Source organism: Mustela nigripes, chromosome 4 (genome assembly GCF_022355385.1).
Source record: "Mustela nigripes isolate SB6536 chromosome 4, MUSNIG.SB6536, whole genome shotgun sequence".
NCBI lineage: Eukaryota > Metazoa > Chordata > Mammalia > Carnivora > Mustelidae > Mustela > Mustela nigripes.
The window spans coordinates 154255778-154279000 of record NC_081560.1 but is presented as its reverse complement, the minus strand read 5'-3'; positions in this window follow the sequence as shown (position 1 = coordinate 154279000).

The window sequence follows — 23223 nt, the reverse complement described above, 5'->3', positions numbered from 1 at the left end:
CTCCAGAACTATAAGATAATAAATGGCATTGTCCCTAACTCTGTGCTCATTTGACACAGCAGCAAGAAGAAATTAATACAGTATCATACCCCCAAACCTAATTTCCCAAACACAGGGACCTGTGATGTTACTGCTGTAAATTACATAGGAATACCAGAACCTGAGATCACCTAGACGGGTGAGTGCTATGCTCAGGTCATTGCCATCCAGGCCTTTCTTACTCAGTGCACCTGCTGTGTCTCTTGTCAAGGGCTGGAGGGTGTTTCCTTTCTTCTTTCATGACAATGTGGCCTAAACAGAGTTGGCCTAAACAGGCCCGAAGAGGCCTGGCCATGTCCCCTTTTAGCCCTCTTGGAAGCAGACTGTAGAAAGTCTGAGTACCTTGCTGGAGAGTGAGGCCTGGCAAATCCCCAGCTATTCCAGCTGCATCAGTGGGTGCATCAGGTGGAAATGAAGCCATTGTGACCCTACAGCTCTCATCAAGTCCAACAACAGCCCGCGGAGCAGCAACAGCCTTGCACTGAGTGTGGGGCAGACGTCTGGGCAAATCATGCCAACCACACATTTCAGATCATTTTTGAGTTTCTTCCATGTGCCAAGTGCTGGTTGAGAGCATGCTTCTTGGCAAAAGAGCAAGTCTTGTACCTGTTTGTGTCCCTTCCAGGTTACTGAAGCAAAGCATGACAAACTAGCAAACAATGAAATGTGTGTTTTATTGTAAAAGGGGAAACCGAAGACCAGAAAGCCCAAGTCATTTTCCCAAGGCCACACAGCTAAGTATAAATGAGGACTCATACTGAGAGCTGGGCTCCAAGCCTGCTGGATCAGGTCAGTTACTCCTGCAAATCACATCTTTTATCCCATGATTATCTCAGATATGCACCAAAGGCTGTCCAGAGTTCTGCTTGACCAAGGTTTAATGAAGTTAAAGTACACATTTTCCACATACTCTATTTTTCCATTCTTTAAGGCTCTGAATTTTGTTGGTGTAGCCTCACATAAAAGTCTCACTATTACAGAGATAAACCACAAAATTTGATTAGGTTTCAATGGGCAGAAAACCATGTAGCCCAAATAAATGTAGAAATGATTGGTTTTGGGGCCAGTGGATAAAATGCTCCCAGCTATAGCTGTACCCTTTCCACCTTCCTTAAAGGAATTTACAATACAGAAAAGAGGCCGATAAAGCAGAAATGTCAATTAAAACATGTTTTCACTTCTGGGAATCATTTTGATTAAAACATATAATTCAGCTATACTTAATTACTATGTATAAAGCACTTTCTGAAATGTTTTCTATTCTTTGGGGTAGGTTTTCTTTTTTTTTTTTTTAAAATGGAGGATCAGACTGTCCTTTTTTCAAAGCTCCCAGAATCCTTATTTGTGGCCTACCATTCAGTTTCCAACATGAAATATTCAATACGGGGAGGTAAGGAAGATCTTCCCCTCCACGTTCCTGAGTTTGGAACGTGCTGCTGGGAGCGGCAATGGAAATGCACGTGTTGGTTCATGTGATCTGAACTGCAACACACATGTGTCATCTGAGATCGCAGTCCGTCTCTCCCATCATCTTTTATTTTATTTTTAGAAGGCTGCAACTGGGCTGCGCTATGCTGCATTAGGGTGGGTAGCTCTATGCAGCAGGATTTTCAAGGAACCAGCATCTGGGCGGGTTGGTAACGTTCTCCTCTTCACTGCTGCATCTAACTGGGCATATTGGTTTCCTATGCTGTTGTGACAAGTCACCGCAAACTTGGTGACTTCCAATGATTCAGATGTATCATCCTCCACTTGGTAGGTAGAGGTCTGCAACGGGTCTCCCTGTGCTCGCATCAAGAATGGGCAGGGATGCTTCCTTCGGGAACTCCAGGGGAGGGATCTGTTTCCTTGCTTTTTCCAGCCTCCAGAGGCCGCCCCTAATCCTTGGTGAGTGGCTCCTTTTTCCTTCTTCAGGGCCAGTGGTGCAGGGCCTTTGAACCTCTCTCTGACTCACCCTCCTGCCTTCCACTTTCACTTACAGAGACCTCTGAGATTATATTGCGTGTCCTTCTGCAGAGTCTAGGATTTCTCTCTACCTCACAGCCCCACCCTCAACCTGAGTAAAGAAACATGTTCAAGGTGTGGGATTTGGAGGCAGATGTCTTCAGGGGCCATCATTCCAACTTGCTGCCATGGACTTTTCATGGGTGGTTGCTGGGCTGCTTTTCTGATCTAGCCTGCACGGGCTTTCTCTCATGGACCTCCTCTACTGGGGGCTGAGGCCCCTATGTTCTGGTTGTCATCCTGGGTCACCCATTTCTTCCCCACCCTTTTTTTTTTTTTTTTAAGATTTTTAATTTATTTATTTGACAGGCAGAGAGAGAGGAAGGGAAACAGGCTCTCTGTTGAGTGCAAAGCCCGATTCGGGGCTTGATCCCAGGACTCTGGGATCATGACCTGAGCCGAAGGCAGAGGCTTTAACTCACTGAGCCACCCAAGTGCCCCTGGGTCACTCATTTCTGTTCATGACAGTGGCCTCCTGGGACCATAAGCAATGCCTTCGGGTGGTAGGAAGACCCAGCTCCAGGTTCCACTGTGCTTCTCTCTGTCCTTTGATGCTTCTTTCCACAGGTGGGGCACTTGGTGAGGACACTGCCTACTCTCGATGGTCCAGCATCTTATCAACTTTGCTGCTGGGGCACCTTGGTGTTCATCCCAGACTTCTGGGTTTTGCAATGGTCCCTTTACCTTCAGGGGAGCTGTCTTCCAGGCCTTCTGGGGACACTGTCTGCCCTGACCCTTCCATGCCTTGGCTCCTCCTTAACAGTGGGTCTTTTGGGAGTCCCCACCTGCCTGCCAGGATCACTGTCTCCTGGGTGCTCCTTGACCTCAAGAGCTATGCTCTTGCACCCTGCCAAGACCCTCACCCTCCCAGAGGGGCTGGGCTCTCGGAGGGTGGCCTTGTTGAGGCTACTGACTCAGCTGCTAACTCAGCACACTAAGTCTCAGCTGACTGAGACAGCCCAGCTTCCTCCGGGGTCCACCTGATGGGCATCTGGTCCAGGTTCCAGCCCCTCTAGACCTTGTTGCCTCTGAGCACTCACAGCTGAGGCAGCAAAAAACAAAACAGGTGTCTGCAATTCTCTGCTAGAGACATAACGTGATAGCATCACAAATACTAGTATCTATTCTATTAGAAATCATTAAAGAATCATCTGAGATGGTTTTTCAAAAGTATCCCCCCCAAATAAAAAGATATTCCACATGGCACAAAGAGTCAAACATAGAAGTAAAGCAATGAAAACAATTGAGGGGAAGAGAGATGAATATTTATCAGATCCCAGGATGAATGTGGGCTTTGTAATTATAATGTTTTGGAGGAAATTAATTCACTAGAAGACCCCCTGGGAAGAGCATGGCAATCGTTTGGAAAAATGTCCTCTAAGCCTGTGCATCTCCTCTCATGGGGGCTGAGGACCCTCTCTCCTGGCTGCCAGCCTGGGGCCCATTTGGGAGGAAGGGGGACACCAAGATGCTTAAGGAAGGTGAGGGCTTTGTAGAACTGCCTTCCAGAGAGCTACAGGACGTCCCTAGTGAACTTATGTTCTGCTGAGAGCCGGTAGTCAGTTTAAGGACAAATATGGGGCCCTGCACCATGGAGCAGAAGGAAGTTCAGGTTTTGGTGGTCTTAGGGGAGATGTGCTGGGCAATGGGTTTGAATTTTATAAAAATTAAAAAGCTCTGAAGAAACAACAACAAAATGTACCACAAGTAAAAACAGAAGTAGGTAAGGAACTAAGCACAGTGTTTGCAGTGAAGATGACTGAGGTTTCATTGGCCTCTTCTTGCTGGTCCCTGCCTCCAAGAGAAATTGTTCAGCCAGGGCCCTCTGGGAGGAGCCAGAGATGGGATGAACCGTGGACATTAGGGGAAATGAGGGTGGAAAGGAGCAGAGGGAGCCACAGGAAGTCAGACTGGGGGGAAGGAGCAAGACAAGGTGGGGAGGAAGTGGCTTGGGTGCCCCAGGAGTCCTGGTCCAGACTCAGAGGAGTAGCCCCAGGCTTCCAGGAGCTTCCAAGCTTTGGTCTCCCTGCTGCCCACCTGGTGGGTGGAGGAGGGCCTCTAGCCATGTGCAGCTCAGGCGGCTGAGCCAGTAGTATGGACCCTCGGCCATCTATGCTTCCTGGGGTCAGGGTCTAGATGAGCATTTTCATGGCCAGCACAGATGTGACAAGAAAGTCACAAAGAAAGGCATGCCGATGGCCAAGAGGTGTTTAATGTAGAGTGTCCTCCAGCCCACGGAGAAGGCAGAGCTGACAGGGGATGTGGAATGACCTCCCCAGCCATTCTCAGCTGTGGGCTTCCCACTATATACTCTCTGGGCAGAAGAATAGAGAAGACCCCTGCGGTCCTCAGGGCCTGAATTCATCCCCCAAAGAATCATGGAACTCTGAATCTCAGAGTTTGAGTTTCCTTTTCCTGCATCCCCACGGCCATCCAGACTATGCTTGAATACCTCCCATGCCAGGCAACTCACCTGCGTTTAAGACATTTCTGGTTAGGATTTGGGCAGGGCAGGTCACAGCTGAGTTCATGGCCAGCTAGAAATGCAGAGCTTCAGGCCTGCCCTGGAGAATTGAGCGAGAATTTGCATCTTTCCAAGATCCCACAAACATTCTGTGGGAAGAAGTCTGCCTTGGAGCCGGCTTCTGGGCACCTGTCTGACACCAGCTCTCACAATTACCAGCTGGCCTCAGCTTTGCTTTTGGAGGGGTCCCATGAGATGCTGCTGCCCCCTTTTTCTGCATGGCAGGTGCTAGCTGTATGGCCTGGAGTGGTGCTTCAGTTGTAGATGTGGCAGGTGGGCGGGGAGTCGTTCAGAGGTGAACCCACATTTCGGGTGGCTGGAGGCAGGGAAGAAATGGCAGGTTTGGGGGATGATGGGAAGGATTTTGTGCTTATGATCTGAGGTTTGTGATGAAGAGAGGCCTGGGTTGTCAGGGGCCTTGAATGGCAGAATAAGGACTCTATTCTGTGAACAACAGGACTCTACTCTGTGACTTTCTTTCTGGAAGATGCCTTTAGAGATAATGCAGAGGGCAGAAAACAGCCCTCCCTCCCCTATACCACGCTGTCAGTGGCCCTGAACCTGCTAGGCTCTCTGTCCTGTGAATTTTATTCTGGCAAATGCACTTCCTTCACCCTGGAGTGTCCTTTCTGCTCCCTCCTCCTGTCTATCCACCCCTCCCTCGATGTTCAACCTTTAGCTCAGCTCCGTCAAGGAGTACCTCCCCACCTCCCCAGACTCCGAGGCCTGCCTGGCACTTGAAATGTGGTCAGTATGACCGAGAACTGAATTTCTAAGCTGTTAAGTATAAACTACATGGCAGATTTAGCATAGTTTTTGTATCAATTCCATGTTGAAATAATAATATTTTGGATATGTTCAGTTAAATAAAATATACTATTAAATTAATTTAATCTTTTAAAACGTTTAAAAATGTGGCCACAAGAGAATTCAAGATTACATATGTGGCTGACATCGTATTTCTGTTGGGCAGCACTGCCTCAGACGGGTGAGCTGCCCCTCCTGTGTGCTCCCAAACTGCCCTGTCCTTATCCAGTAATTGCTGAGGGTTTGACCATCACCTCCCAAAAGGTCCGTTTCTTGAAGGGATGTTCTGGTCCAGGCCAACAGAATCCCCGGCACCTAATTACGGCAGCACACACAGAGAAAATGCTGAAAAATGATAGGGGGGGGGGTGGGATTGAGGGAAGAAGGGAGAGAGAGAAGGGAAGAGGGAAAGTGAGAGAAGAAGGGATGGAGAAGAGAAAAGGAGGAGGACACATGGATCCCAGGGCAGGAGTGACGCAGCTCTGGATGCCCTAGAGGCTCTGAGTGGGCAGCGAAGGAGCCCTTCCCCATGCCCAGGGATACCAAGCTCTTACTGCCCTGCTTCTAGAGAAGGAACGTGATGAAGACAATGATTCAGCTACAACTAGAGTACGTTTCATGAAATCACTTTCTACTACAGAGATGAGCTAGGCAGAGTTAGATCTCCACTCATGCATGCCCCCAGAACTTTCTCTGGAGGGGAAATGCTTTATCTCCTAACATAATGCAAAAATAGTCTTTAGACTCTATTATTTCAGGGGAAAGTACCTTCTCCCTCATCTTTCTGTCCATATGATGAAAGCCTAATGGGTTTTAGGATTTATCTACCTGGCAGGCCTTTTTAAATTTCTTGGCCCATGGGCCATAAAACAACCTGGGTCTACTTAAGCACAGTGAATCTGGTCCGCGGGAAGGTGGTGCTCAGATGTGGTCTTTCCCTGCAGTTGTGCCTGGGAGGAAGCTCATCACGCTGACAGCTCTTGCTCTGGACTGAGCATTCCATGTGGTGTAATGAAAGTCATACCCAGAATATGCAGGTAAGATGGATTGGGTGAGTTAAAGAAGTCTATGCTGTGGGTAAGACATCAAATAAAACTGTTGCTATTGTTCTCTTTAACATGGTGAAACCGGTCCCTCTGTGATTTATGTAAAATGCATGTTCTAAAATGAGAAGACAAGATATATTTCAAACATACCCAAACCCAAATTGAATGATTCCTCTTCACTCTTCCTCTGCTATTTACAAATTATCTAATTCCACACATGGAGTCTGGTTATCATTATTTAGGAAAAAAAAATTCAACTTTACCACTTATTCCCTAGATGTGAAGGTTATTTGACCTCTTCACTTCGCAGTTTCAGTATTTCTACGATAGACAGTGGTATTATTTCACAGAGGCTCGACACATATTAAAGCAAATGAAATGTTAAGAAATGTTTTATAGGGGCGTCTGGGTGGCTCAGTGGGTTAAAGCCTCTGCCTTCAGCTCAGGTCATGGTCCCAGGGTCCTGGGATGGAGCCCCGTATCAGGCTCTCTGCTCAGTGGGGAGCCTGTTTCCCTCTCTCTCTCTCTCTGCCTGCCTCTTTGCCTACTTGTGATCTCTGTCTGTCAGATAAATAAATAAAATCTTAAAAAAAAAAGAAATGTTTTATAACAGCATACACTCTAAGTTATAGCTGTCTCCATTTTTTGGTCTCTCATCCCTAATGAGAAGGATTTTCATTAAGTTACAACATTGGTGAGTGTTGCAAGATGAATAGGAGTTAGGAGGAATTTGGGGAAGGCAGGAGGTCCAATCAAAGAGGGTTATAAACTCAAAGCATGGAGACATCATGCTACAGGGTGGAGTACTGGGGAAGGCTGAGTCGGAAAGATGCGAAAGCGATGGTGGGTAGAACCCTGGAATGCTTGGGGCAAGAGGAAATGGTGGGTGAAGCTGGGAATCTTTGGCAAGCAAGAGAAGGGAGTGGTGTCCGATGTTAATTTATTTTGAAGTGTCCTTTGGAATTATCCACTAACATGTCTTTGGTGGTATTCATGAGAACTGCTTTGGAGGTATTTTGATGTGGGAAGGATGACTACAATAAGTTAAGGAGTGAGAGAGGTGAGAAACTTGCCTGTCCTTTCAGAAGCTGGATGGTGAAGGGTGGAAAAACAGATACTAGGTAGAGAGAAGATCGAGGGCTTTTTTTCCCCTTTTAAGATGGATGTGGTTTGAACACATTAATATACAGATGGGAACATCCTACCAGAGAGATATTGAGAATACAATAAAGTGAAGGGAGATCTGTGAACAAAGCTCTTCAGCAGCCACCTCATGGGTAGGGAAGGGGGTCAGGAGGCTCTGCCTTGCTGTGTATCCAGAAAACAAGGAGAAGCATTTATGCCGAAAGAGGGAATGATAGAGTGCTAACTTATTCCTTAATTAAGTCTGAGTTGGAAGAGGGGAGGGCAGGAGTTGAGAGAGTTCCTGCCGCATGTCTATCAGTTTTCCTGGAAACAGACTCTGAGAAGGAGTTTTGTGGGTGCTTTCAGGAACAATATCTTGAGGGTGAGCAGTGTAGGAAAAGAGGGAGGCATTGAAGTGGTGCACCTGCAACAGTTCTAGTTCATTTGTCCATTGTAGACAACCTCCAGGGTTATCCTACTGGGAGCTCTGGTACTGAAGTGACGCTTCTGAATGTTCCTGCCTTGAGCGAGGAAGCTGAGCTTTTTTAACCCCATGTCAATCAGTCACTGGATTCAGGCCATTCTCAGGTGTTTTGGATGAGGGAAATTCCTAGAGAGGGACTCATTTGAGAGCTATCAGCTGCCAACACTCCTGGCAGCTGGAGCTAAGAGGAGCTCTGCCCTGAAAGATGGCGGCGGGGGTTGGGAGGGACGGTGGGGGTTCTGGATTGCAGATCACAGCCTCTACTACCCCCTTTGTTTTTGCTGTAAACTAGTTGGTCATGGGAGTAGTGAGGAAGAAGGTGGGCCTGTGGGGCTAAGTTAAGTTATAAAGGTTAGAACAAGTTTTGTTTTGAATAAAAAAAATTCCAAAGACCAAAAGAAGGGCAGCAGGGGTGAAGTGTTATGAAGGGAAAGTCAGAGACTAAGAATTTCATTGGCCTCAGTCTTCAAGGTTGTGTGAGTTCACAAGCAGAGCTCAGCATCTCAGATGTAGTTGTAATGAAAAGTCTAGATATGGGCTCTTTTAATGTCAGGAGGTCCAAAATAGTTGAGTATATTTGCAAAAGAACTTTAAGGGATGACTTAGGAGACCCAGCTGAAACCAAGAGGGAGATGGTAACTAGTGGAATCATGATACATTTTCAAACTGTTAGGATCTTCAGTTTTGTCCAAGTCCCCTTCTCCCTCTACACTTTCCCTAGGTGATTTTAAGTAGCATATATTTAAATTTATTTTGTTATTAAATTTGACCTCCCAATTTATATCTTGTGATTGAAGAGTACCTCAAAATAATTCTTCATGATTCTTCTGATATAAAAAAGTATTTAACTAAATTGTGTTTATTCTACTTACATTCTTTTTTAAAAAAAGATTTTATTTATTTATTTGACAGACAGAGATCACAAGTAGGCAGAGAGGCAGACAGAGAGAGAGGAGGAAGCAGGCTCCCTGCTGAGCAGAGAGCCTGATGTGGGGCTCAATTCCAAGACCCTGGGATCCTGACCTGAGCCAAAGACAGAGGCTTTAACCCACTGAGCACCCAGGCGCCCCTATTCCACTTACATTCTTAATAGATATTTTTTGCCAGATATGGAATTCTACATTGGCAGTCATTTTTCTCTCAGCATATTTAAGAAATTATTCCATGTCTTTTACCTACCCTTGTCTTATGGATGCTCTTTTTTGAAGTAAATTTTCCTATTTCTCTCCTTACTTAAAACATCTTTGGTTTCTAGATTTGGTAGTTTTCAAATTTGCCACACCACTTTTTATAATTTCTGGTTCTTGCCTGCCTGAAATTTAAAAAACTTGTTCTTTTCTCTTTGAGTGTTAGAATAAAATGTCTGAGGTAGGGCAGTGCCGGTGTAGCACCCCCAACACCGCACCATCTGGACTACAAGAGTGGGTGGCTGAAGGAGAATGGAGTTGGGGGCATTTGACTTGGGGACCAATGTGTAACACATATGAACACTGAGGCAAGTGAAGATGATGATAAGGGCAGTTGGTGGGGGGAGGGAATGAGAGAAAGGCAATGGTGCTGGTATACTCTTTAACCAATGATGAAGTGTGAAAGGAAGAGGTGGAGAGAAGAAAGGGGTGATGGCAGCCAGTGAGTGAGGTATGCTACAAAGAAGAAGGAACAATGGTCATGGCAAACAGAGAGAAGGCCAATCTTGTTTGTCTCTGAGGTCAGGGGGACATCTCTCTGTCCACTTAAGAATATCTTGGGGGAAGTGGGTTTTTAAGTGCAATGTCATATTTCAGTGTAGATGGGAGAGCTCATGTGTTTTGTGAAGAGGCTAAGGACATAGCTGAGAGTGCCTATCATAAAAAGGATACTTCAGAAAAAGGATGCTCCAATGGCAAAGATAGAAAAGAATGGTTGTGGTAGGCAGTGTGGTAGTGTGGGAGGGTTAGATCAAAATGGTCAGAGGACATTTGACCAGTATCAAGCCAAGGAGTTGGCCTATACCACAGGTAGAGACCAAGAGTGCTGAGAATGTAAGGTATCATGGGGTTATTGGCCTTAACACTCCATAGATGAGTGTATCTGGATTGCTATGAAAGAGACCAAAGCAAAGTTCCCCTGAGCAAGTGGGCTGTGGGTCCCTCAGCTCCAAAGGCACTGACCTCACACTGGAGGCTGCACCAGTCCCAGGTGAATGAGGAATGAGAAAGGAGGTGTGCTCCTTCCATTACTCTCTTATCTCATGTTAAAAGTAGCAGCTGCAGCAGACCCAGGGGCCTTCTGGAGATGAGATGTGACTCCAAGGGAGTTTTTCCTTGTGTGGGAAACAGCTCAGAAGGACTCTGGCTATTAATGAGCTGGCAAATTTGCCTTCTGCAATAATATAGAAGATTAAATCCCTGTCAGAGTGTGGTTGGGACTAAAAATTGAGATAATGTATATGAATGTGCTTTAAAGAATACATTACAAAAGTGATCAAAATATCACCTTCTAATTTAAAAACCATATTTATACATCAATGGATAAAAATTTGTATTATTTTGAGGACAAAAGAGCCTTAGAAATACTGAATTCTTTCTATAATTTTTTTAAAGTGGAGTTTTTATTGAGAAAATATATACATAGAAAATTGAAAATATAAAAAAATACAAAAGGAATAAGAAGGTAAATCCTCTGTCTCTTCAGAGTGTTCGTCTTCTAGGGTTCAGCTTTTTTCATGACATTCTTTATGACATTCAAGGTCATAGTATAACTTCTATGTATTAACCTTATTTTGTGTGTGTGTGTGTATACATATATATGTATATATATACATATATATGTTTTTCTTTCTTTAAAATTTTGGGATGCAGTTTGATCTAATAGACCAAAATATACCCTAAATCTAGTGTATGGTGTTATTCTATTCTCACATCTGATCACATGCCCTTCCCCCTTTAAAAAAAAAAAAAATTCTTCTTTCTTTTTTCAATCAACTTCTTATTTTATCAATTCCTTTTTAAAAATCTTTTTAAATTTTCACTTTTACAGTCATATTCCTTCCCTTCATTGTATCTCCCAATATCCCTTATTTTATTTCTTTAAATTTTTGGGAGGCAGTTTCTTTTAAGAGACCCAAATACACCCAAAATCTAGTGTGTGGCTCTGTTCTATTCACCAGCCTGATCATACTTTTTTTGTTCCTTTTCCCCCTGGTTTTGGGTCTCTTCTGATTTGTTTAGTATATATTTTTCTGGGTTCATTGTTGTCTTTTTACATTTTGTTTTCTCATTCATCTCTTCTTCTCTGGACAAAATGACAAAATGGAAAAACTCACCTCAAAGAAATAAAAATAAAAAAGAACAAGAGGCAGTACTGACTGCCGGGACCTAATCAATACGGACATTAATAAGGTGTTAGAACTAGAATTCAGAATGATGATTATAATATGACCTGTGCTTGAAAAAAGCATAGAAGATACTAGAGAATCCCTTTCTAGAGAAATAAAATCTAACCAAGTCAAAATTAAAAGTGCTGTTAATGAGGTGCAATAAAAAATGGAGGCTCTAACTGCTAGAATAAATGAGGCAGAAGAGAGAATCAGTGACATAGAAGACCAAATGATGGAGAATAAAGAAGCTGAAACAAAGACAGATGAACAACTACTGGATCATGAGGGGAGAATTTGAGAGATAAGCAGTATCATAGATGAAACAATATTAGAATAATTGGATCCTGGAAGAAGAAAAAGAGAGAGAGGCACAAGGTATATTGGAGAAAATTATAGAGGAGAACATCCCTAATTTGGGGAAGGAAACAGGCATGAAAATCCATAAGGCACAGAGAAATCCCCTCAAAATTAATAAAAATAGGATAAAACCCCCACCTCTAGTAGTAAAACTTGTCTCAGAGACAAAGAGGAAATCCTGAAAGCAGCTTGGGACAAGAGGTCTATAATCTACAATGGTACAAATATTACATTGGCAGCAAACCTATCCATAGAGACCTGGCAGGCCAGAAAGGACTGGCATGATATATTCAGGGCACTAAATGAGAAAAATATGCAGCCAAGGATACTATATCTAGCTAGGATGTCACTGAAAATACAAGGAGAGATAAAAAGCTTCTGGGACAGACAAAAGCCAAAAGAATTTGTGATCACAAACCAGCCCTACAGGAAATATTGAAAGCAGTCCTCTAAGCAAAGAGAAAGCCTAAAAGTAACATAGACAAGAAAGTAACAGAGACAATATATAACAATGGTCACCTTACAGGCAATACAATGGCACTAAATTCATATCTTTCGATAGTTACCCTGAATGTAAATGCGCTAAATGCCCCAATTAAAAGACACAGGATATCTATCAGATTGGATAAAAAAACAAGACCCATCGATATGCTATCTGCAAAAGAATCATTTTAGACCCAAAGACACCTCCAGATTTAAAGTGAGGGAGTGGAAAACCATTTACCATGCTAATGGACAACAACAAAAAAGCTGGGGTGGCAATCCTTATTATCAGACAAATTAGATTTTAAACTAAAGACTATAATAAGAGATGAGGAAAGACACTATATCATACTTAAAGGGTCTATCTGACAAGAAGATCTAACAATTTTAAATATCTATGCCACTAACATGGGACCAGCCAATTATAGAAGCCAAATAATAAATACAATAATAGTAGGGGACTTTTACACCCCCCTCACTGAAATGGACAGATCATCTAAGCAAGAGGTCAACAAGGAGATAAAGGCTTTAAAAATGACACACTGGACCAGATGGAATTCACAGATATATTCAGAACATTCATCACAAAGCAACAGAATATATTTTCTTCTCTACTGCACATGGAACATTCTCCAGAATAGATCACATACCAGGTCACAAATCAGGTCTCAACTGGTACCAAAAGATTGTAATCATTCCCTGCATACCTTTGGACCATGATGTTTTGAAACTAGAAATCAATTAAAAGAGGAAAGTTGGAAAGAACTCAGATACATGGAGGCTAAAGAGCATCCTACTAAAGAATGATGGGTCAACCAGGAAATTAAAGGAGAATTGAAAAATTTCATGGAAACAAAAGAAAATGAAAATATGACTGTTCAAAATCTTTGGGATGCAACAAAGGTGGCCCTAAAAGGAACGTATATAAGCAATACAAGCCTTTCTCAAAAAACAAGAATGTCTCAAACACACAACCTAACCCTACACCTAAAGGAGCTGGAGAAAGAACAGCAAAGAAAACCCAAATCCAGCTGGAGAACAGAAATCATAAAGATCAGAGCAGAAATCAATGAAATAGAAACCAAATGAACAGTAGAACAGATCAACAAAACTAGGAGCAGGTTCTTTGAAAGAATTACTAAGATTAATAAACCCCTGGCCAGACTTATCCAAAAGAAAAGAGAAAGGACCCAAATTAATAAAATCATGAATGAAAGAAGAGAGATCACAACCAAAGAAATACAATTATAAGAAAGAGGAGAGATCACAACCAAAGAAATACAATTATAAGAATATATTACGAGCAACTATGTGCCAGCAAATTTGACAATCTGAAAGAAATGGATGCATTCCTAGAGATGTATAAATTACCAAAACTGCACCAGGAAGAAATAGAAAACTTGAACAGACCCATAACCAGTAAGGAGATTGAAGCAGTCCTCAAAACGCTCCCAACAAACAAGAGCCCAGGGCCAGATGGCTTCCCAGGGGAATTCTACCAAACATTTAAAGAAGAATTAATACCTATTCTTCTGAAACTTTTCCAAAAAATAGAAATGGAAGGAAAACTTCCAAACTCCTTTTATGAGGCCAACATTACCTTGATCCCAAAACCAGACCAAGGGCCCATCTAAAAGGAGAATTTCAGACCAATATCCCTGATAAACACAGATGCAAAAATTCTCACCAAAATACTACCCAATAGGATCCAACAATACATTAAAAGGATTATTCACCTCAACCAAGTGGGATTTATTCCTGGGCTGCAAGGTTGGTTCAACATCCACAAATCAATCAATGTGATACAGTACATTAATAAAAGGAAGAACAAGAACCATCTGATCCTCTCAATAGATGCAGAAAAAGCATTTGACAAAGTACAGCATCCTTTCTTGATTAAAATTCTTCACAGTGTAGGGATAGAGTACATACTTCAATATCATCAAAGCCATCTATGAAAAACCCACAGCAAATATCATTCTTAATGGGGGAAAAACTGTGAGCTTTTCTCCTAAGGTCAGGAACATGGCAGGGATGTCCACTATCACCACTGCTATTGAACATAGTACTAGAAGTCCTAGTCTGAGCAATCAGACAACAAAAAGAAATAGAAGGCATCTGAGTTAGCAAAGAAGTCAAACTATCACTCTTTGTAGATGATAGGATACTTTATGTGGAAAACCCAAAATACTCCACCCCAGGACTACTAGAACTTATACAGGAATTCACTAAAGTGTCAGGATATAAAATCAATGCACAGAAATCAGTTGCATTTCTATACACCAATAACAAGACAGAAAAAATAGAAATTAAGGAGTCAATTTCATTTGCAATTGCACCCAATACCATAAGATACCTGGGAATAAATTTAACCAAAGAGGCAAAGCATCTGTACTCAGAAAACTATAGAATACTCATGAAAGAAATTGAGGAAGGCACAAAGACATAGCAAAATATTCCATGCTCATGGATTGGAAGAACAAATATTGTGAAAACATCTATGCTACCTAGAGCAGTCTACACATTTAATGCAACTCCTATCAAAATACCATCAACTTTTTTCAAAGAAATGGAATAAATAATCCTAAAATTTGTATGGAACCAGAAAAGACCTTAAATAGCCAGAGAAATGTTGAAAAAGAAAAGCAAAGCCGGGACACCTGGGTGGCTTAGTTGGTTAAGCAGCTGCCTTCGGCTCAGGTCACGATCCCAGGGCCCTGGGTTCAAGTCCTACATCGGGCTCCTTGCTCACAGGGAGCCTGCTTCTCTCTCTGTCTCTGCCTGCCACTCTGCCTGCTTGTGCTCTCTCTCTCTCTCTCTGAGAAATAAATAAAATCTTTAAAAAAAAAAAAAGAAAGAAAGAAAAGAAAAGCCGGTGGCATCACAATTCCAGACTTCAAGCTCTATTACAAAGCTGTAATCATTAAATAGTATGGTACTGGCACAAAAACAGACACATAGATCAATGGAACAGAATAGAGAGACCAGAAATGGACCCTCAACTCTATGGTCAAATAGTCTTCAACAAGGCAGGAAAGAATGTCCAATGGAAAAAAGACAGTCTCTTCAACAAATGGTGTTGGGAAAATTGGACAGCCACATGCAGAAGAATGAAACTGGACCATTTCCTTACACCACACACAAAAATAGACTCAAAATGGATGAAAGATCTCAATGCGAGACAGGAATCCATCAAAATCCTTGAGGAAAACACAGGCAATAACCTCTTCAACCTCAGATGCAGCAACTTCTTTCTTGGAATATGGCCAAAGGCAAGGGACAAGAAGGAACTATTGGGACTTCATGAAGATAAAAAGCTTTTTCACAGCAAAGGAAATAGTCAGCAAAACAAAAGACAACTGACAGAATGGGGGAAGATATTTGCAAAGGACATATCAGATAAAGGGCTATCCAAAAATCTATAAAGAACTTCTCAAACTCAACACCCAAAGAACAAAGAATCCAATCAAGAAATGGGATAAGGCTTTTGGGATACCTGAGTGGCTCAATGGGTTAAACCCTTGTCTTCAGCTCAGGTCATGATCTCTGGGATTGAGCCTGGCATCTGGCTCTCTGCTCAGCAGGGAGCCCACTTCCCTCTCTCTGTCTGCCTGCTTCTCTGCCTACATGTCATCTCTCTCTCTCTGTCAAATAAATAAATAAAATCTTAAAAAAAAAAAAGAAATGGGCAGAAGACATGAACAGACATTTTTGCAAAGAAGACATACAAATGACCAATAGACACATGACATCAGGGAAATACAAATCAAAACCTCAATGAGATACTTACTGCCTTACTCCTGTCAGAATGGCTAAAACTACAAGTCAGGAAATGACAGATGTTGGTGAGGTTGCAGAGAAAGGGGAATCCTCCTACACTGTTGGTGGGAATGCAAGCTGGTGCAGCCACTCTGGGAAACAGTATGAAGCTTCCTTAAAAAGTTGAAAATAGAGCTACCCTATGACCCAGCAATTGCACTACAGGGTATTTACCTTAAAGATACAAATGTAGTGATCTGAAGGGGCATGTATACCTCAATATTTATGACCTCAATGTCCATAATAGCCAAACTATGGGAAGAGTCCAGATGTCCATCAACAGATGAATGGATAAAGAAAATGTGATACACACACACACACAGGAACATTATGTGGCCATCAAAAAAACATGAAATCTTGCTGTTTGCAATGACATAAATGGAAGTACAGGGTATTATGCTAACTGAAATAAGTGAATCAGAGAAAGACAATTATCATGATATCACTGATATGAGGAATTTGAGAATAAGACAGAGGATCATAGGGGAAGGAAATGAAATGAAAGCAGAGGAAACCAGAGAGGGAAACAAACCACAAGAGACTCGTAATCTCAGGAAACAAACTGCAGGTTCCTGGAGTGGAAAGGGGTGGGATGATGAGGTGGGAGTGTGATGGACATTGGGGAGAGTATGTGCTATGGTGAGTGCTGTGAATTGTGTAAGACTGATGAATCACGGACGTGTACCCTTGAAACAAAAATACATTATATGTTAATTAAAAAAAACCCTGTGTGACCCCATTTATATGATGTTCTAGAACAGACAAAATTAATCTATGGAGATTGGAAGTGAAGATAAGTGATTGCCTGGAGCAGTCTGGGATTGACTGCAAAGGAGCATGAGAAACTGGGGTACAAGAAATGTTGTTTCTCTGGGATGAAGGCTACATGGTGTATATGTTTGTCAAATTCATAAGAATAAATACTTAAAATTTGTGCCAGAGAGAGAGAGAGAAAACCATCCTTCTGAGAGACTTCTCAACTCCATGGTGAAATCCAGAATCTCTACTTTGCCTCTGTGTCCATAAACTGGGACAAGCCAGAGGCACTTACAACAGTCCTTTCCCTTCCCTGGCATAATCTCAATGGTACACCAAGCTTGGGCTTCCCTCGAGGTGGGTCTTCACATCAGCTATCTTTGCTCTTTTCTGGAACCCAGGAGGAGAACAAGAGACATTCCGGAGACCCACAGCAGACAGACACATTTAAAAAGAGCTTAAAGTTTATAGCAAGATCTCCATTTTGTTCTGGACTATATTAACTCAGATAGTTCTACTGAGTTCTCTTAACTAGTTGGGTCATATTATATCTGGAGGCTAATATGTGATAAAGGCCTATGACTAACTAGTTTCAGGATGATCTGTAGATTTACTCAGACAAAGTTACCTTAATTGATGAGTTCATCAGTACTTCTAGGTCGAGAAGAGCTAGCCCTGGGCCTACTGCTTCTGTCATGGTTTGGGTGATATATCTATTCCTCGGTGATTATACTTGGAGTGCATAGCAATGCCCCTTCCTTACTAATGACCCAGAATCATCATAGTTGGATGAGGCTCAATCCCAGAGTTTTCCCACATCCAGAATTCAAAGATGGTGCTTTGCCCCAGTCAGCATGGAACAGGCCTAGTCACCCTGGGACAACTTGAAGTCTTCTGTGGGCTTGCAGTAGAAATGGTCTTGCCATGTTGTAGTGAGACCCAGCAACAGGTCACATATACCCAGGCTTCTTATTGGCTGAGCTTGTTGACCAGCAGTTCTCAGTATCCTGGCCAAGCCTTGGTGGCTGAGACCATAAGGAGACACTTCATCTCTTCAAGCTTAACTTCTCATTTTACAGACAACTGAGACCACCTGGGGCCATCTGCAAATGCATAATCCCAGAAATGCTGCTCCTTTCCCCCGCAGAAAGGTTGACATACCACTCTTCTGCTTTTCTGTGGCTTTAGGTCACTCACATATTGACCAAATACATTCTTATTTTCCAGACTTTAATGCAAATCCTATAAGCCAATTTCAGCCCTTCTGTGCAAAATGTCTATGATTTTCTGCAGAAAAACCCACATTTAATTACCTACACTCTTACAGAACAACCACAATAAACTTTTTCTCCGTAGACATTGATTCTTTTTAAACTAAACATAAATATTGCAAAAAGTTTGGTTTGGCCAAAAAAAAAAAAAAAATTAGCACTATAGATTTAATACAACTTCACACTTTGAGCTGCCTCCTTCCTTTGCTTATATTGTTTCCCAAATGTAAATAGCCTCACATAGTCTCATTTATCACAGTTACTGCTCCTCTGGGGAGCTCCTATTTCCTGCCACCTTAGCCTCCTACTTGTACAAAAACATTGAAACAGGGACCTGAACCCCCACACAGAACAACTCATTGAAAGAAGAACAATCAATCACATGTGTAAATAATCTATTGGTAATCAGGGTTGTTTATGCAAGGAATCTCTGCGAGGGAAAGGATAAAAAAATTTGCATAAAATAGCATCCTAAGAAACTCCACGTGCTCAGGTCTGTCTCTATGTGAGTGATGACTGGAATTCTTGGAAGTGCTTTCTGGCTCTGGAGCAAAACCAGGTGGTAGTAACTGCTTCACCATGTGGCACTGAGGGCAGAGTCTTGGGGACCAGCATGAATTAATCACAGGCTTTTAGGATGTCATCACTTTCCCCAGGTCTAGCTTTGGTGAATTCCAAAGCAAACGCCGGGAGAGAAAAACCATTTTGGTTTCAGCGATTTCTTTTTAAAATGCCAGCATTGCAATTGCAGGTTCCCTTTGATGTCAGGAGTCTCGAGTCTTTGTACAGCAGGAATCCCTTGCACCTGGCAGATGCATTCAGTGTCTTACATAAAAGGGGCAGTGAGCGACAGACCTGTCTGAGATAAAGTCTCAATGAGTAAGGCAGCCAGCAAATGCGCGGGGCCTCCACTGTTTAGAAGCTGGCTCAAGATTCCTCCTTGGTAGGCATTTTGTTTGAAACATTCCCCAACTAAAGGTCCATTTACTGTTCTTTGGTCAGCCTTTAAAAGAGACATACTTCTGGGTGCCTGCGTGACTTAAGTCAGTTAAGCGTCTGCTTCTGGCTCAGGTCATAATCTCAGAGTCCTGGGATCGAGTCCTCGAGCTCTCTCTCACTCAAAAATAAATAAATAAATCTAGAAAAAGAAAAAAAAAGAGAGAGAGAGAGAGAGACATACTTCCTACCAACATGGTAATGGTCTGGCGTTGAGATCTCTACTTGCCGAATGAACTTGGATTTGCAAGTTTGACTGTTGCTCTTCGATATGTTCCTCTAGGAAGATATGCTCAGGTAAACTAGTCTGTAGATAAACCAAGCAAATGACAGACAGATAATTTACCCAATGAAAACACTTAATAGAACTTAACAGAACTTGTATTACATTAAAATTGTGAAGAATAGATATGCCAAGTATTTTTTGAAAATTGCTTCAGGCTTTATCAAGCACTAGAATCTTAATTTTCAGAGACTTAGATGTTTAGTTTTAGCTATTTTGTACATATGTAACATACTTCTTTCAATAAAGTCTCTGATGCAGTTTAAAAAAGCACATCCCATATAAAATGATAAAATACATGTGATAGGAGGTGTCCAGGTTCTGAATGAAATGTGGTGTATATATACACAATGGAACATTACTCAGCCATAAAAAAGAATGAAATCTTGCCATTTGCAATAGCATGGATGGAACTAGAAAGTATTATACTAAGTGAAATAAATCAGAGAAAGACAAATACCATATGATTTCACTCACATGTGGAATTTAAGAAGCAAAACAAATGAACATGGGGGAAAAAGAGACAGAGGCAAACCAAGAAATAGACTCTTACATATGGAGAACAAACTAGTGGTTACTGGAGGGGAGGAAGGAAGGGGGAGAGGTTTAAGCAGAGATGGGGATTAAGGAGGACACCTGTTGTGATGAACACTGGGTCTTGTAGGTAACTGATGCATTACTAAATTCTACCCGTGAAATGAATATTACACTGTACATTAGCTAACTGGAATTTAAATAAAAACTTGAAACTACAAAGAAAATAAAAACAGTTGCTACCTATGTGCACATAAATTTCTTTCTTTTTCCACTGGAATTCCCAGGAAATAAAGAAGGTGCAAATCCTCTAGCACTAAAAAGAAGGAGTCTGATCACTGGGCCCAGTAATGGAACTTTTATATGCACAAAGCTTACATCTAAACCCCTGAAACAACACACTGGCTGGAGAGGAAGGAAGAAGAAGACTGTTTACAGTCCTCCCCATCAGTGTGCTTCTGCCCCAGAGACCTGGTCTCAAGGGGTCAAGCAGAATGCCTGGGCACCAACCCCAAGGGAGAGGATTTGCTTTCTGAGGTGTTTACGTCTTTCCTTACACAACGCTTCCCCTGCTCTAGCCACCCAGTCTCACTTCACCTTGCCCCATTATTAAGGAGGCTGTTCCTTGGGTGGAAATGGATTTTGGGGTTGAACTCAACAGTAGAGATGATGGAGACAAGTGGGAGCAGTAGAATACCTCCCTCCAGGGACTGCCACTGTGTATGGGTTTTCTCCAGCAGATGAAAGGGAGCACACCCTGTGTTTATGCAGTACTCTGGGCAATCTCAGCTGAGAACAGCTCATCCTGGTTCAACAGAGATATAAAAGGTAGAATCCTGGTAGCCAGGAGATTTTCAGCCCAAGGCGGCACACAACAACCTGTCACTCAGCTTAAGATCTTGCAGGTAAGAAAACGAGGATTAAATACTCCTCGCCCGTTGGCAAAGAATCCTGAGTTATCTTCTTGTCTGATTACAATTCTAATGAAATCATGAGAAGACATTGGGATTAAAAGAGAGAAATGATTTTCCTACATGATTTGCCATCCACAAAAGAAGAAAAAATAAATATATTTTCTCTATATATTCTTAAAAAAAAAGATTCTGTCATTTATTTATATATTTATATTTATATAGAGAGGGCTCGAGGGTGATCTGGGGAAGGGCAAAGGGAGGGGAGGAGGGAATCTCAAGCAAACTCTGAGCTGAGCTTGGAGTCTGATACAGGGCTCTATCTCACAACCCTGATATCATGACCTGAGCCGAAATCAAGAGTCAGACATTTAACAAACTGAGCCACACATGCACTCCTATATATTTTCTCTATATATTCCAATGACATACATTCTATATAAACATTCTCTCTTTCTCTATATATATTCTATACACTGAATAAAATACATAAGAAATTATGAACCATATGAGATACAGATAAACATATGGAAGAGGTTAAGGTTAAGGCTGAGATAAAAAATTTGACAAAACATAAAAGCAATGTAAAGATGCCAAAGACTCTTATAGAATTAGAATCTGTACCGTAAACAGTGAAGAAAAAAGTTGGCAAAAGGACAAAAACAATGACCCAGAGGCCAAACTACATAAGCTTTCTAGGAAAGTAGAATGAATATACACAGTAGAATATGAGAGAGAAGATAACAAACACCAAGAAAGGAAAATCCCATTTCTGACTCATCAGCATTCTGTGGAATAAAAACTAGAAAAAACGGAGCAGAAAAAAATCGTCACGTGGAAGAAAACTTTTCTGAGGTTATAAAGAAAATATGGACCTTTTGAATACAGTGAATTCTCTTGTGAATAGAAATCTGCATGCATATGTATCCTGCCCAAATGTTTTAATTTCAGTGATGAATAATAATGATCTAAAATCACCCTTACAGGAAGAAAGGAAAATTACAAAGGGAAATATTTGAAAAAATCTTGCAGAGATTTCAGAACATCGATTCAAAAACTGAGTAAAGACAATGGAGGAATTCCTTTGGGTTTTCTTGGGGAAGGATATAGAGGTTCGAAATTTCTATATTCAGCCTGTAAGAAGGTATCAAAATATCCTGCTTGGTTGTCCAAGACCATGTGCTTTTCTTGGAAAACTTACTGGAGTTTTCCAGTAAGTTTTCTAGTAAAAACTTTACTAGAGTAAAAAATAAATCAAAGGCAACTATTTAGGAATGGGGAAATCATACTACAAAAGGCCTATGGTTAATAGCATTGCCTGATACACACTTAGATATGGATACTAAATAGTTTTATAAATAGTCAACTTGTTTGTGAAGTAAAAAATATTAAATTAGAAGTTACTTGACATTTAAATAGTAAGTTAATAGAAAATAATCATACTGGCATAAGCAAAGGGATGAAAGTGTGTAAAAATTCCTCATCTAACAAGGGAGTAAAAGATTATTAAATTTTCCTGAATTCAACAGAGAAAACAAAAGATGTATTTTTGGGAAATCTTAAAGGAGACCAGAAGTAAATTTGAAACAGGATATATGCCTCCAAGTCATTGGGAAAAGATAAGAAAGGAAATGTTCTTAGAAAAACCACAAAGGAGACAGTAAAAGCATACCAAAGGAGAAAGCATAAAATAAGATGACAGAATTAAGAACAAAAATACAAATTATATGTGTATTAAATCACTCAGGTTAAGAAAAATAATTCAATTATAGTTAACATAAAAGAAAACACTTAAAAAGATACAGGAACAACCCAAGTGAAAGCTAGACACAGGTATCCCAACACTTTTCCCTTGCAAAAAATTAAACTGTATGAAGCAAGTTATTGACAAAAGGTACAATCAGCAAGAGAAATGATAGGAAAAGTCTTCTAAGTACTAAATAAGACACCATGGGAAATAAAGCAAAACTTCCTAGAAAGCTTGTAGGTGAGGTACAGATTTATATAAATCCCCTCTTAGGATGCATCCAAATGAATGAAAAAGACTGCAGGACAGAGAAAGAATCTTGGTTATTGATGAAACAACCAGACAGAAGAATATATGTAAAAAGTAATAAAGTATAGATCAAATTAGAAGCAGATATTAAGGGAAGGTGAAATCTCTCCGAATCCAGAGAAAGATTTACCTCCAGGCAGTTATAAGTGATGGCTGGAACCCCTGCAAACCTTTCTCAGCCTGGAGAGGGGCTACTGGGTATGGGTGGCTTAGGGTTCATTTCCACAACGTAAAAGAATCCAGAGAGGCAAAGCTGAAGAGGAAGGCATGTGGTCTTGCCTTTTAAGTTCTCTCCAATTGGGAGGAGTGACTGGAAGGGCAGAGGAACAGAGCAAAAGAAAAGTGGGAACATGACTTGGGAGTCAGCTTT